The sequence below is a fragment of the Oryctolagus cuniculus genome, chromosome 12, assembly GCF_964237555.1.
Source record: "Oryctolagus cuniculus chromosome 12, mOryCun1.1, whole genome shotgun sequence".
Classification (NCBI taxonomy): Eukaryota; Metazoa; Chordata; class Mammalia; order Lagomorpha; family Leporidae; genus Oryctolagus; species Oryctolagus cuniculus.
The window spans coordinates 53,000,470-53,009,527 of NC_091443.1; the positions used below are offsets into that span (position 1 = coordinate 53,000,470).

The following is a 9,058-nucleotide window of genomic DNA, read 5'->3' on the forward strand; positions in this document are numbered from 1 at the left end:
GTTATATAGTTATTTTTTATTTAATAAATGTGAATTTACAAAGTGCAGCTTTTGTATTGTTGTGGCTCCCCCCCACCGCCAACCTCCCTCCCTCCCGTGGCCCTCCCCTCTCCCACTCCCTCTCCCATCCCACCCTTCATCGAGTTTCATTTTCAATTACCTTCATATACAGAAGATCAACTTAGTATATACTAAGCAAGGATTTCAACAGGCTGCATTCACACAACCGCACAAGGTATAGGGTATTGTTTGACTAGTAGTGTTGTTTTTAAGTTTCATAGTAAAACACATTAAGGACAGAGATCCTACGTGGGGAGCATGTACCCAGTGACTCCCGTTGTTGATTTAACAATTGGCACTCTTATTTATGACGTCAGCAATCACCCAAGACTCTTGCTATGAGCTGTCTAGGCTATGGAAGCCCCTTGAGTTCACCGACTCTGAACTTGTTTAGTCAAGGCCGTATCACAGTGGAGGTTCCTTCCTCCCTTCAGAGAAAGGCGCCTCTCTCCTTGATGGCCTGTTCCTTCTGCTGGGGTCTTGTTCACCAGGATCTTTCATTTAGATTGTTTTTTGCCACCGTGTCATGGCTTTCCGTGCCTGTGAGACTCTCATGGACCTTTTAGCCAGATCCGAATGTCCCAAGGGTTGATTCTGAGGCAGGAGTGCTGCCATTCTATGAGTCTGCTGTGTGTCCTGTTTCCCCCGCAGGATCATTCTCTCCCTTTTAATTCTATCCTTCATTAGTTGCTTACACTGGTCTTATTTGTGAAATCTCATCAACACATGCCCTATCTTTTGGATTGGTTGTGTATTTATACTTATCACTTTACCAAGTGCACTGGCATTGTCATTAATGCAGTCCAGGGTCAGAGCCTCCTTCTCCTGCATCAACATTGCTGGTTGGGCTTGAGTTGCCATCTGGGAAATGCTGAACTCTGAAGGGAAAAAGAGTCAGGAGGTATAGGGACAAATAGTGTGAGGTGAGTAAATTCAAATTTTTTACCCTGTTATCTTTCCCTCCCAAAGTCCCCACAAGACACTTCCCATACTTCCTGTCCTTAGGTAATGGAGGAGGATCACTCTCAGTGGGCCATCCCTACCCAAGCACATGAAACCATGATCACCTCCAGCAGGCTGAAGAGAAAAATGTTTGAGTTCTTCCCTAGGATGGAAAATACTTTGTCCTTTTTCAATTTCAGGGCTCCACCCTGTGGGTTGACCCTAACAGGCAAGGGAAGAATTTGTGGATTTGTGCTGCTGCTGTACTAGAAAGGAAACAGAGGTTTCCTGGTGTGGGAAGTTGATGTGTGTCATGTCTGACTCCTCTAACAAAAGTCTCATCAAACCCAAATTCCTTCTGAGTTAAGCAACCCAATCTGATAATAACTGAAATAGGCATAAGTATATTAAGATATAAATAGGTATACTGGAAAGAAAATGGTGATTTGAACAACTGCTATGTGTATTAATTGTATCTGTGACAGAATTGGGAGATTGGCAGCTATTTAAAATTGCTATGTGTAATGGCTGATGAAGACAATGCAAGATGTAATAATCACATATCCTCTCAACTATGTGTGCTCTTCCTCTTAAGGTAGAAATTAACCATTTATCATAAGACAAAGCTGTTTGAACTAATCACTGTGTATTTGTTGACATAAAAATCTTCCTCCTCACTTCTGGTATCTTTTCAGTGACCCATCTTAGGGTCAAAAAGCTAAAAAATCAATCTCTTTCTGCTAAGAAGTTTAATATGGGGCTTCAGCCACAGAGTCCTGTCATAAAGATCACCCCCTCTTCTTTGTTTAATTTATCATCTACTTCTATTCATAGAGGCCAAATTAGATATAAGAGTTTGTTATTATACGGCCGGTGCCACAGCTCACTTGGCTAATCCTCCACCTGCAGCGCCAGCACCACAGGTTCTAGTCCCTGGTTGGAGCACCGGACTCTGTTCCAGTTGCTCCTCTTCCAGTCCAGCTCTCTGCTGTGGCCCGGGAAGGCAGTGGAGGATGGCCCAAGTGCCTGGGCCCTGCACCCGCATGGGAGACCAGGAGGAAGCACCTGGCTCCTAGGTTCGGATTGGCACAACGTGCAGACCACAACGTGCCAGCCATAGCGGCCACTTGGGGGGTGAACCAATGGAAAAAGGAAGACCTTTCTCTCTCTCTCTCTCTCTCTCTCTCTCTCTCTCTCTCACTGTCTAACTCCGCATGTCAAAAAAAAAGAGTTTGTCATTATATTAACAATCATTGAGTTTATATTTTTACCATTCCCTGAACTGAGGCCTTAATTGAGCCACAGATAGCTGCTGTACTGTGTGTGCTTGCCTCTGAAGCAAAGTGCCCTATGCAATCCCGTACTTCTTCCTAGGACAGCTTGTCACAGAATCAGTAATTGTGATCAACTTTCCTTGTGTGTGAACATTAAATATAAGGCAAAGTCCTCATGAAATCACTTTAAAAATATGGTGAGCAATAAAAATCTATTGCCTATTATAACCTATTTCTTACTAGAATAGCCAAAGTTAATCCTCCTTGTCTCAAAATGATTTCAATTTTAACTAGGTTCGTTGAAGCATCTTTAGATCTTACACTGGAATGGTCATTAAATCAGATGACATCACATTTATAGTGCCACTGTTCTGCTGTCTAAAAACATAAGGAGAAATTAATTTAAAAAGTTTAAAAATTTCATCCTAAATGTAGAAAATTTGGTTCCAATTTTGTAAAGAAACATTACAATGATTGATGTGTTTATCAACAGAGAAAAAAAAATACAGGAGACAGAAAGTTTCCTGGTGGCACCAAAAGATCTAAAATGAACACTTGTAAAAATTCCTCAGGGACAATAACAGTAGACCATATTGGCTGCCATATTAGACAAACACTTCTGGGGAAACTTTTCTAGGATACCAAAGAATTTGTTCAGTTAGTGCCTTTCTTAGGATCAAAAATATCTCATAAAAATTTTAAAGGCAGAAGAGGGGCTTGAGTACTGACCTAAGGAACTATTTGAGGATCTCCAAAAGGATTTCACACAATTGCATTTTGTGTTTGGACTACAAAGGTGCACAGGTTATAGATTTTTGTTTTCTACATATAGGTATTAAAATGATTACAGAAACAAATAAACATATCTAACATCTTGTGTCATTACTTTCGTGTGTCACAATACAAAAACAATTTTTAATAATCTTAAGTCATTTCAAAAAGGGCTTGTAAGGATAGGAAACCAAGAGTTCTTAAAGCTGTGAACTAAAATGGAATTTCTCCTTAAGATGCCATAGTAGTGCCATGTTTTCCTGAGGAGATACACGATTTAGTCAAATTTGGACCAATACTGTATTTACATATGGTTTCTAATGAAGGTTTATCTCCTACAAATAGAAAGTATAGTGGTGATGACCAGAGACAGGTAAGCAGGGAAGGAGGGATGGATAAAGTATAATTAACAGGCACTGAGTTCCAGACAGGAGAAAGAAGTCTGGTGTCCTACTGTACAGTAGAGTAACTATACATAGCGATAATACGCTGTGTAGTTTTCTTTCTTTTTTAAATTTAAATTTAAATTTTAAAGATTTATTTATTTATTTGAAAGTCAGAGTTACACAGAGAGAGGAGAGGCAGAGAGAGAGAGAGAGAGAGAGAGAGAGAGAGAGAGGTCTTCCATTCACTGGTTCAATCCTCAGATGACCACAACAGTCAGAGCTGAGCCAATCCAAAGTCAGGAACCAGGAGCGTCTTCTGGATCTACCATGTGAGTACAGGGGCCCAAGGACTTGGGCCATCTTTTGCTGCTTTCCCAGGCCACAGCAGAGAGCTAGAGCAGAAGTGGAGCCGCCAAGACTTGAACCAGCGCCCATATGGGATGACGGCAATGCAGGATGCGGCATTACCACTATGCCACAGTGCCAGCACCATAGTTTTCTTTCTAAAAAGCTAGAAGAAAGGATTTTGAATAATTTCACCAAGAGGAAATAAATGTTTGAGGACATATCTATGCTCATCCTTTTTTGAATATTACACAATGTGTACATTTTGAAACAACACCCAGTACCACATAACTTTTTATAGTTTTGTGTGTCCATTAAAAATAAATATAAAACCATCTCAAGTAATAAAAAATTAATCTAGGCACAGTTAGCCAACAATATATTCTAAAGTTTTCTTTGTCATCTCGACCTCATCCTTTTTATTCTATGCTTTTAATGTCTGTATGTTAGCTTCCATTTACAAACAAACAGTATAGCAAATACTACTATGCCAAAAGAAAGGAGCTGAGGCTTCAGCTTCAGTCAAAGGTTTGAGTACAGGATGCAGGTGCCTGGGGAGCAGTGTGTACTCGCTACACAAAAGTAGACAGCAGAGTCTCCAGGCTGGGTGGCTGCGATGTGCAGGGAGACGTGCTTGGCCATTTTATTCAATGAAACGGTGAATCTTTGGTTTTGCTGTTTCTCCGTATTTGAGCGAATGTCTATGATGAGCTGGAGCCCTTGCCCAGGTTCTTGTTTATACCACAAAAAGTAGTTTGAAGCACTGTCTGTATAAGTACAGTTGATAGCAGAGCTGTCTCCTTCCCGAACACTCAAAGCAGAAGGATGCTGCTCCACATTTTCTCCTTGGCTCACCCCTGTGCAGAAAGAAAATACAGCCATTAACCCTCCAGAATTTTCTTTCTGAACAGTAAAGAGAGAAAACCTGAAAAAAGTCAGTCTTCTCTTTACAAAGAACATCCTCTAATATACTCATGCTCAAAACCCTCAACTCACAGTCCAGTTGCAACCACAAGAACATGAAGGAAGCCCCCATGGATGTCTTCATGATTCTTTCAAGTTAGGATCGATCCTAGACCGGCAACCTCCAGCCAGGAGACTACTTCTATTCTCAGCTTGTCGCTGCTTTTCTCTGGCAAGCATGGTGGTTTCTCATAATGTCTACCCAGCCAATAAAAAAAGCCTCTGCCTCTTCTGTAAGTCTATTCATTCGGAATCAACTAAAGTGAACTTCCCCATACTCTGCGTCAGGAGAGGCACACTACCATCTTGTGGCCGCATCCCTCAGTGCAACCTCTCTTGGTGAATGTTCTTCTACCTCCTAGAGACTCAAACGCATAAAGCCATCAATAGAGGAAGCCAATTAGGTCTTAGGTTAAGTGCACACTATGTACATAGAGATTATGGTTGGTATTTATGTTTTTGAGTTATTAATAAATTAGAAATATGTACATGATGTTTATTCAGTGATGAACTGAGTTTGAATGTTTGAAATCAAGAAAGCACCATCAATCACTATCATAGGAAAAAATACATATTTTCAGCTAAATCTACTATCATGATTTAAGTATTACAGAATAAAATTACTTCTGAAAAGGACATGCAAGACAAAGATCAGAATAAGAGGGCAGGACAATTAAATGTATCAAATGCATATTTTCTCAAACTCTGCTCCTAAAAACCTAGTCTTGATTGTGACCTTACTATCCTCAGAAAATGGATAATACCAACAGTCAAAATGCATAATTTTCCTTCAATAAAGATGGTTTGTTAAAAAGTAAAAGATCAAGTCTCATTGACCATGGAACATGGGGATAAGTTCCACAAGGCTTTAATACTCCAACTTTAAGAAATATTTTGACCCATAGATAGGTTGATTAGCAATAAATAATCTGAAATCCTTTTGAAATCATTTCCTGTTGCTGTGTGGTTTGTATTTTACTAAGTGATAAAAGAAAGAGTAGAAATTCTCAGAACACCAATCTGGAGATTTGAAAAATGGAAACCCAAGTAGTTTATTCTCGAGATGCTTTTATTCTAAGAGATCAAAATGAATGACATGAAAATGGCATGTCCCTAAGTGTAGTGACTAACATATCCTTAATGGAATTTCCTGCTGCCTTGGCCACTGTTGGCTCGGGTTTCATACTGTATCATTTTCCTCCCAAACTCCATTACAAAAGTCTTTTTCTAAGACATTGATAAATTCCCCCACACTTTCTTGGTTTTTCTCCTCTGCCAAAAACTCTTTACTGTCTATTTTAATTTCTTAATTTTTTCTGATGTTTATGTAAGAATAAATCTATGGAAGTATAAATGTTATCTATGTCTAGTATGGGAACAACGTAAATAGGATACTGACCGTACAGAATGGACTATGACTCACAGTTCTTGGGAAACCGAGGTTATCTCATTTCCAGCCACTTTCGTATGATTTGTACTCACCAGGCTCCTGGAGGGTAAGAAAATAAAATGAATCCCTCATGCATATCTCTCTCCTTTAAGAATTTGAGAACAGCTATGATGAGTACTCTCAATTCAATATACAACTATAGGAGGCCAGCGCCGCGGCTCAGTAGGCTAATCCTCTGCCTGCGGCGCCGGCACACCGGGTTCTAGTCCCGGTCGGGGCGACGGATTCTGTCTCAGTTGCCCCTCTTCCAGGCCAGCTCTCTGCTGCGGCCCGGAATGCAGTGGAGGATGGCCCAGGTGCTTGGGCCCTGCACCCCATGGGAGACCAGGAAAAGCACCTGGCTCCTGGCTTTGGATCAGCGCAGTGCACTGGCCGCAGCAGCCATTGAGGGTGAACCAACGGTAAAAGGAAGACCTTTCTCTCTGTCTCTCTCTCTCTCACTGTCCATTCTGCCTGTCAAAAAAAATTAAAAAAAAATAACTATAGGAAAGCAATTGGATATACAAAATGTGTGATTTAACAAACATAAGAGTTTTCTGTTATAAGGAACTTCTCTCATCCATTCACTACCTGTTCAAATTCTCAAATTCTTTACTGGGAAAAACTTTCTTCTCTGAGACATATTTCAAGTTACAAAAGGGCTTCAAATGGTGTGTAACAAATGTATATTATTAAAACTATACATGGATCTCAAAATTTTGCACTAAGGTAAATATATTTTAATTCCAATTTCTTTGAACTTTTTTGAAGTCTCCTCATTTCCCCATTTGAGTTATGGCATCTAGAGCTGAATGTAATGTATTGCAAGGGTGCACAATACTCCATATAATAATTACAGTAGAAGTATGATCAAACCATGGACGAAAAGCCCAGCCCACAATTATTCCATTAATATTTACCAATTCATTGTCAAAGAATCACCACAGAAAAATCTTTCTGAACTGTCAGCGGTATGGGAGACAAAGAGCCCCCTTTAGTCTCCTAAACTCATTGACTATTTTTGGTGAAATGTTTGAACTGCTCTCCCTTTGTTCATCGCCTTCCTTAACAGGTTGTCCATCTGCAATAATGAACAGACACTGTCACTTTTAGAAGTTCCTCAGAAATCATGTGAGTGTTAAGGGTGGCACCATCACTTCGGGCTCATTTCTACAAAGGCCAGTGAGTGATAGACTAATCTGCTGGTGGAGTAACAGTGGCTCAGCCTGAGTCTCATTTCTTGCTCAAAATGTTAAACCCTTACACAAATTAGAATATTCCATTCTGATACCAAAGCTAATTGAACCAAGACTTTCCTAGACCAAAATTGCAATTATCGAAGTGACTGGGTTTCCATTGGACAGTTTCTCTTTGCTTGGCAATGTAGTGCTTCAGCTGTTAGGCAGGGGAAAAGAATGCTAAGGACAAAGTGAGGAAATCCAGTTTATTTCTACTCTCAGTTCAATGATTATCTATTTGTTTCATATTGGCATCTTGAACATTGATACTGCCTTTGTAAAACGAAGTTGGACTAAAAGCTTTCTTATGCATCATCTATCTCTAAAACTTCTTATGTTACTTAACAAAGCCATTAGTTTTTGAGGACTGGTTTGTGCAATGGGGGTGCTATGAGAATGAAGAGAAATTGTCCTGCATTAAGAAGCTCCAGGTGCATTTTCACACCCACATGCAATTTATTATGTCTGATGTTACCCCTGACCGATCTAGTGTGTCTGAGGTTATTAATAAAGAATCCTTGGGCTTCATCAGAAACAGAGACTTGTGAGTTCCTATCTTCATTTTCATTCCTTCTGTAGCATCAATGATGGGTGATGGATCAAGGACAGCCCAATCCATAACAAAATGGAATAAAATTATGTTTACTAATGGTAAAGGTCATCACAGTTAGTGATGTGGGTGAGCAGAATGCCCCTTTATATCCATAGCATGTCATAGCATTGCTCAGTGACATGGAGAAACAGGAAGTATCACACGAGATTAGTAAATGTAAAGCAAAGGGCACTTTCTCAGATGATTGAGTCCTTTCTACCTTCTGGCTCACCCTTTCCAAGTTTAACGTAAGGGTTCAAGATTCCCTGTGCAGCTGGCAGCATAATTTAGGAGACTCAGTGCAAAATTAAAATTGGGGGTCCTATACTAAACATTCAGGAAAAAATGTCACTAGACAATAAAATATCAAACTGTATTTGAAAATATTTTATTGCTTATAAAACACAATAGACTTTATAATGATATGCATTTAACAACACAAATTTACAAATTGCAAAATATATTTTGGTGTCATAGTTTATATCATAAAATAACAATACTGTTAATGTGATGTATTGATTAATATTAAGATTTTCTGGATTGCTTATCTGCAAATTAAAGTATTAGCTTACCAAAATTAACACTTTCAGTAACTTTATTGTCAAGTACCATAATTGAAAGCAATGTCAGTTGCTCTTAATAAATGTAAGATTGCAAAGAGAATTCTTCATCATTTCTAATTTTGAGAAGGATATTTCTGCTGATATGACTAATACTGGAACTCAAGAGTATTTTATATATTGCAACAACATCAGCATGTATACCTGATAAATTAGTTGGAGATATGAGTTTGTGTCACTTAAATGTTTACTTTGTAGAAATAATTTAACTCTCCATACAAATCAGTTGCATGTAAGTCTGAGCTTAATTTAAAGGTAAATGTGTACAGCCACATTTTAATGCTACCTCTAGCATTTTCTGCAACTTGTAGAGGTCACACAAGCAATTGGAACTGGCTTCATAAAACTGGTTTATAATTCAGAATACATGCCAATTAATACTATCATTGTATCTTCAAATACAAGGAAATTAAGTTTTAAATTGTGTTCTATGTTAAT

General features: G+C 39.0%; 1 non-coding gene across 1 annotated transcript; it reads left to right on the forward strand.

The window, feature by feature from the left end:
• The first annotated feature begins 3,203 nt into the window (after positions 1 to 3,203).
• On the forward strand, positions 3,204 to 3,323 carry LOC127484036 (small nucleolar RNA SNORA25). The gene has a single exon (XR_007910817.2). It is a non-coding gene; the product is annotated as a small nucleolar RNA SNORA25 (small nucleolar RNA).
• Positions 3,324 to 9,058: the final 5,735 nt, after the last annotated feature.